This window comes from Cervus canadensis, chromosome 22, assembly GCF_019320065.1.
Source record: "Cervus canadensis isolate Bull #8, Minnesota chromosome 22, ASM1932006v1, whole genome shotgun sequence".
In the NCBI taxonomy this organism is placed as follows: domain Eukaryota; kingdom Metazoa; phylum Chordata; class Mammalia; order Artiodactyla; family Cervidae; genus Cervus; species Cervus canadensis.
Window position 1 is genome coordinate 58,890,958 of NC_057407.1, and position 6,448 is coordinate 58,897,405.

Below are 6,448 nucleotides of genomic sequence, written 5' to 3' on the forward strand. Positions count from 1 at the left end.
TCACTACCCTGAATACTTTGTGCTAAGTCACTTCAGTCATGTCCGACTCTGTACTCCATGGACTGTAGCCCGCCAGGCCCCTCTGTCCATGGAATTCTCCAGGCAGGAATACTGGAGTGGGTTGTCATGCTCTCCTCCAGGGGATCTTCTAGACCTGGAGATCAGACACACATCTCTATGTCTCCTCCATGGCAAGCGGGTTCTTTACCACTCAGCCAATACTTTAGTGAGAATGATAAAAATGAATCCTTCTCCTTCACTCACTCACTTCTGCTAGTAACTTGGAAAGTAACTATACTAACTCTACTTTTACGATGGGTGTTTCCCATGTGAATCCCAGAAACTAAGCCCCGAATTGCATGTAATGAATAATAGAATGGTGTGATCCTTAATAAATTTTTCTCTTCTTTTCTTTCCATTTCTTGAGTGCAAGACAAAATTGTGGAGTCTCTCAGAAACATATTTTCTTTACAAGCTTTGTGAAACCAACAGAATATTATACAGACTGAAGTCAGAGGCTGGAATTTTGCTTTAATCAGAATAATAGAAAAAGAACTTTGTGTACTGTTGATGACAGCAATTTCCATAATTAGGAGGAGTTTGTGGCAATATCTCAGAAATCACCGAATGGGGAAAGTGTAAGTTTTCAGAGGGTAAATCTATGTGTTAAAAACTTACTTAATTCAAGCATATCATTTCAGTTGTCCCATTCAGCACTTCAGCCCTGGCCATGCATTAAAACCCTGTAGAAAGCTTGTTAAATATGCCAATGTGTGTTCTGACCTCAGCTGAGCTAATGCTCAAGGATTGGTGCTATTAGAAACTCCACATCTGATTCCAGTATGAAGCCAGAGTTGATAACCCCTCCTCTGAGTATTATATTTATGAAAAAATGAATTTAATAAAGCAATAGAGTTGTCTTTTAAAAAATGTGACCATTCTATGTCCTTCTGGACTTGTAAAGTTTACTGTAGTGATTAAAGATAACTCATTTTTCAATCAGCTTTTACCTGTTTCCAAGGATTCAACCAACAAGTTTTAGCTGTTAATTATTGAGATTTAAAACATGTACAACTATCACTAGATTGTGTTATTAAAATCACCTCTTATTTGTGCTCCCTCTAGAGAATTTTGTAGTAACTCAGTCTCCATTGGCAACATCTGGGAGGCAAGAAATATACATATCATGGAAAATCAGCTGATGTGATTGGCAAAATTACCTTTCCAGTTTATCATTTCTACAACTAATGGATACTGTTTCCTTGACCATGATTCAGGCATTCACCCAAATTCTGGGGATATAGCACAAATAAAGTCCATTCCCTCCTGTGACTAGTATTCCAAGGGTGGAAGGGGTTGTAAAAAATAATACTTTTAGAAGTGATGAATGATATAAGAAAAATAGATCATGATGCTTGATTAGAGAGCTATTTGGTATTGACTAATTTAGAGGAGAGGCCTAGGTAAACTTTCCAGAGTAGGTGTCATGAGAAGAGAGATCTAAATGAAGTGATGAAGTGAATCATTTAACGATCTGAGAGAAGAACATTCTAGGCAGCTAGAACAGTATGTGCAAAGGCCCTCAGGTGGTAACATATTAGTCGAGTTTAAGACAGTCAATGTGGCAGGAAAAAAGGGCCAAAGAGAAACTGATGGAAGAATTTGGAGAAATGTATGAGAAGACATCACACAACCCCTTGCAGACCCTGATAAGAAGTTAAATTTTAAGCCCAAGTGTGATGGAAAGTGTAGTGCCATTTTACCCGGTCACCAACATGATGTGATTTGTGTTTATAAAAGATCAGTGGCAATCTTATATTCCTGGATATGTTCCAGTGTCTTCTCATTTATACTTTATGGAAACTTGAATAGAATTTGTATACCACTCTTATGTTAAAATTGTACAAATCTTAATTACATTGAATTGGTTCACAGTGCTTTTCAGTCTAATATATCCTTCTACTTCTTTGTATATTCATTCAATTAATTTTTGAGAGTTTGATATGAAAATACCAACTAAAGATCTTAATTTACCTATTTAAAAATTCCAATATATAGTGGAAATATATATAACTTTGATATGTATTTTCCAAGGATCCTGCAAGTGTGTTAGCATCTTTTCATAATTTAAAAATTAAAAGAAAAAGTAAATATGCAAAAAAAATAAAAGATAATTGGCTTATGTTGGAGGATAGAAGATTTCAAATGTGGAAGAAGGAAAATCATTATAGTAGCTTAGACATTAGAGTAGCTTAGATTTGACTGGTAGCAGAGAAAATGCTGACAAGCTGCTGAAATATTCAATAAGTAATGTGTTAAAGGTAAAGCAGACAAGACTTTCAGATAGTTGAGATATAAGGTATGAAGTCAAAGGTATGAGATTAATTGAAATGTGAATCTGAAATACACACACACACACACACACACATACACATATATATGTAATATAAAATAAACTGAGATGTGTGAATTAATAAGAAATTAGTGAGGGGCTTCCCTGGCAGTCCAGGGGTGAAAACTTCTCTTTCCAGTGCAAGGATACCAGTCCAACCCCTGGATGGGGAGCCAAGATCCCATGCCTTGTGGCCAGAAAACCAAAGCATAGAACAGAAACAGTATCGCAGCAAACAGTGAAGATGCTAAACACAGTGTACATCAAGATAAAGAGTGAGAGATCAGTGAGATCATAGTGCGGACCAGACAAAGAAATAATCCTGTACTATCTACTGTTGATTTGAAACAAAGGAAATGGGAGGGACAGAATATCGAGGAACCGGGAGAAGTTTATTGCTGCTGGGAAGTAAGTAAGAAATAAGGAAGAAACTGAATCTGAATAAATGTACACAGGCTCTCAAGAAGAGTATACTACTCTGATTATGGAATGTTCACCTTTACTGACAAAAATAGAACCAATGTACAGAAAACCAACCATTTTCTCCATTCCTTGATCCAGCATTATGTCATGATCAAACAAAGGCAGTAGTTTGTTTGAGCGTCAGTGCTTCCTAGTCCATAGACTAATGAGGGACACCAAAGAGTTAAGTCAGATTCTATACATTTTAGTAGAGATAAGTGGAGATTGCGGAGCAGCCTGCATTGATGCTGCATGGACTTCAAAACTTGCTCATGAAATAGAGTATCCAGTTTACTCAGCATCTGAGGCATCTAGTGGAATTCTTCCATCTCTCAGGGTAGTAACAACTTAGATCTCTCTTTTGAAAACCAGTTTGTCTTAGTGCTGATTTATTTTGTCTATTTTTGAATTTCATACAACCTATTTCTTTTTATATCTGAAAACATTTCTTCTCTTATTAGAGAATATGAAAATGGATACATTTCCCTCACACAATGGCACAGAGGCAACTGAGTTTATTCTGCTGGGACTTACCAGTCAACAAGAGCTGCAGCCCATCCTTTTTACGGTGTTTCTCCTGATTTATCTCATCACCCTGACTGGGAACACTGGGATGATTTTATTAATCAGATTCACTCCCCAGTGCAAACCCCCATGTACTTTTTCCTCACCCATTTAGCATGTGCAGACATTTTTTACTCTACAAATGTCTCTCCTCAGATGCTCGTTAACTTCTTATCAGAGGAAAAAATCCATTTCCTAGGTGGGGTGCCTAGCACAATGTTTTGTTTTTGTGACTGCTTCTTACTGAGCATTACATGCTTGGCGTTATGGCCTATGACAAGTACATAGCAATCTGCAACCCCCTGCATTACAGCGGAAGGATGTCCAGGTCACTGTGCATCTGCCTGGTCACTTTCCCCCACCTCTGGGGGTCTATGGTGGGCACAATGCAGGTAATATTGACTTCCTGCTTGTCCTTTTGAGGATCCAACACCATCAACCATTTCTACTGTGCTGACCCGCCCCTCTTAATGTTGACATGTTCTGACACATAAAACAAACTGCCTTGTTTGTGTGCACAGGGATTCACCTCACAGGATCCCTACTCATTATCCTCATCTCCTGCATTTTCATTTTTGTCACCATTATGAGGATCCATTCCAGTGAAGGGCAGTGCAAAGCCTTCTCCACCTGTGGCTCCCACTTGACAGCTGTCACTGTGTTCTACGGGTCCCTGACTTGCATGTATCTGAGACCCGCAAACAAGCAATTTGTGGAACAAGGGAAAATTGTGTCAGTGATTTGCATTTTTGTGAATCCCATGCTGAATCCATTTATCTATAGCCTCAGGAACAATGATGTAAAACAGGCTTTAAGAAGAATATTTATGAGAAACCTTGGTACAATGAAGAAGAGTTCTCTTTTGACAGTTTCCCAGTTTAAAAAGAAAGGAAGGAAGGAAGGAAGGAGGGAGGGAGGGAGGGAGGGAAGGAAGGAAGGAAGGAAGGAAGGAAGAAGGAGAGAGAGAAAGAAAGAAAGAGAGAGAGAGAGAGAGAGAAAGAAAGAGAAAGAAAGAAAGAAGTGTCTCAAAAGCAACCCTAGAATATACATCTTGCCTGGAGAATCCATTCCACTCCAGTATTCTTGCCTGGAGAATCCATGGACAGTGGAGCCTGGAAGACTACAGTCCATGGAGTCGCAAAGAATCAGACCTGACTCAGCACACATGCACACTCACATACATATTTGCAGAGCTTGGGATCGAGTCTAATGGAAACAAAGAATGGAAGTGTAGTTTGGAAGAAAATGCAACAACAGAAGTCAGTTTCTTATGATTAAGCAGGTTTAAGCTTTTAGTCTCACTCAAGGACTCATTTTCACTTGCTTGGCATATATTTCTTCCTTTTTCTTCCTAAGTCTTCAATATTGAGCAACACTGAGGTACTCTTACCAGCAAAGCAATGTGTATTACAGTATATTTCCTCAATAAGAAGCTAATTTACTTCCCTGTGATATATGACATATTCCCTTAATGAAAGCTGATTATCCTCTCAAAAATCTCATTTCTCTAATCTTCAATGTGTGTTCTGAATAAACCTTTGATGAATGCTTGTCTATATCATTTGAATGTAAAACATATATGTTTTATCATTGTTGTTCACTCAATCATGTGAACTCTTTGTGACCCCATGGACTACAGAACACCAGACTTCCCTGTCCTTCACTATCTCCCAGTTATTATTTGAAACAAAGCCCTGATATTGTAATTTTAATAATCTAATAATTTATTTCATTAGCTTCCTTTAATCAAAGCAGACACCCTTATGAATGGAAGTTACACTTTCCTGACTTGGAGTTTTCATTTCTTATATAAGAGATTTATATCACTTTTTCCTACAATGTTAAAAATTATTGTGCCATAATTTTACATATTACCTTTCAGTTCTTGTCTATCCACAAACAATTTTAAAATAACAGCTATTCTAATATGCATGGAAACTTGGTTTTAGTGTTTTGAAACTAAGCTGTATTTTCCAGACTGCTTGATAATCTTTGGAATTGATCTTTATTTAAAAGCATAATGTAAATTAACATTGATATGGCACACATATTTCACCACTTCCTTTTAACGAGTTTTTGTTTTTTCTAACTTTAGGAAAACATGCATATAAGTTATGGCTTCTAGTGTAACTATTACATTATGGTAGACTTCCACCATTTGATTCTTAGTTACCTTTATATTATTATTTTCTTTCTGGATTTAGTCATGTATGACATCAACCCCAGCAAATGAGTACCATAATTTTCTCACACCCTTAATAACACTGGGAATATCATTTTATTGTGTGAAGATAGTAGACACAAATGCAACAAAGAAAACATCCATGTATCAAAAACAACTTATTGGAATTCAACTTTTATTTATTTTGCTATTTCTCAATTTTATAGTATAGTATCATAGCTACTGTGATATTTAATCTCAAGAAGAAAAAATCCTTTACTTGGATGAATTTTCCCTCGAGAAGTAAAATAAAAAAAAAATGGTTCCAGATTAAAAAATAATAGAAATATTGATACTTGTCTTTGTCACTCACTCTTAACAAACAAATAAAGACGGCTTGTTTACCCTTGAACATCTCAACCTATTCACAAGCACCATATTTTTAAAAGGAAAAGGGAGCTTGAATTACAAGGACCTTGGATCACCAACCAGCTGAATACTTTTAGAGAACAGATTTTGAACCCCTGCTTTTTTCTCTTTTCATATTCCAATATTACTTTTAATAAATAAAGATCCTTTAATTTTATATTTTGGGGTTGGATGAGTTTGGAAATTTTCATTTTTCATTTTCTTGTTTATTTAAATACAATAATTGATTATCATGGAAAATTGGTACACAGAAAGAACTAATTTTAATTTTCCTTAAGCCTAGTATTTTACAAAGTTATCATCATGTACATACCTTATCCTTCATAAAGTAACATAAAATACTTTGACCTTTTCTTAATTGGAAACTTCTTTAATGTCTGTGTAACATTCTAATGCAAAATCTGTCACGTGATAGTCAAATTCCTCTTTAAGATCACAAC

At 36.2% G+C, this 6,448-nt stretch overlaps 1 pseudogene; it reads left to right on the forward strand.

The window, feature by feature from the left end:
- Positions 1–3,326: 3,326 nt before the first annotated feature.
- LOC122424401 lies at positions 3,327–5,548 on the forward strand (annotated as a pseudogene).
- Positions 5,549–6,448: the final 900 nt, after the last annotated feature.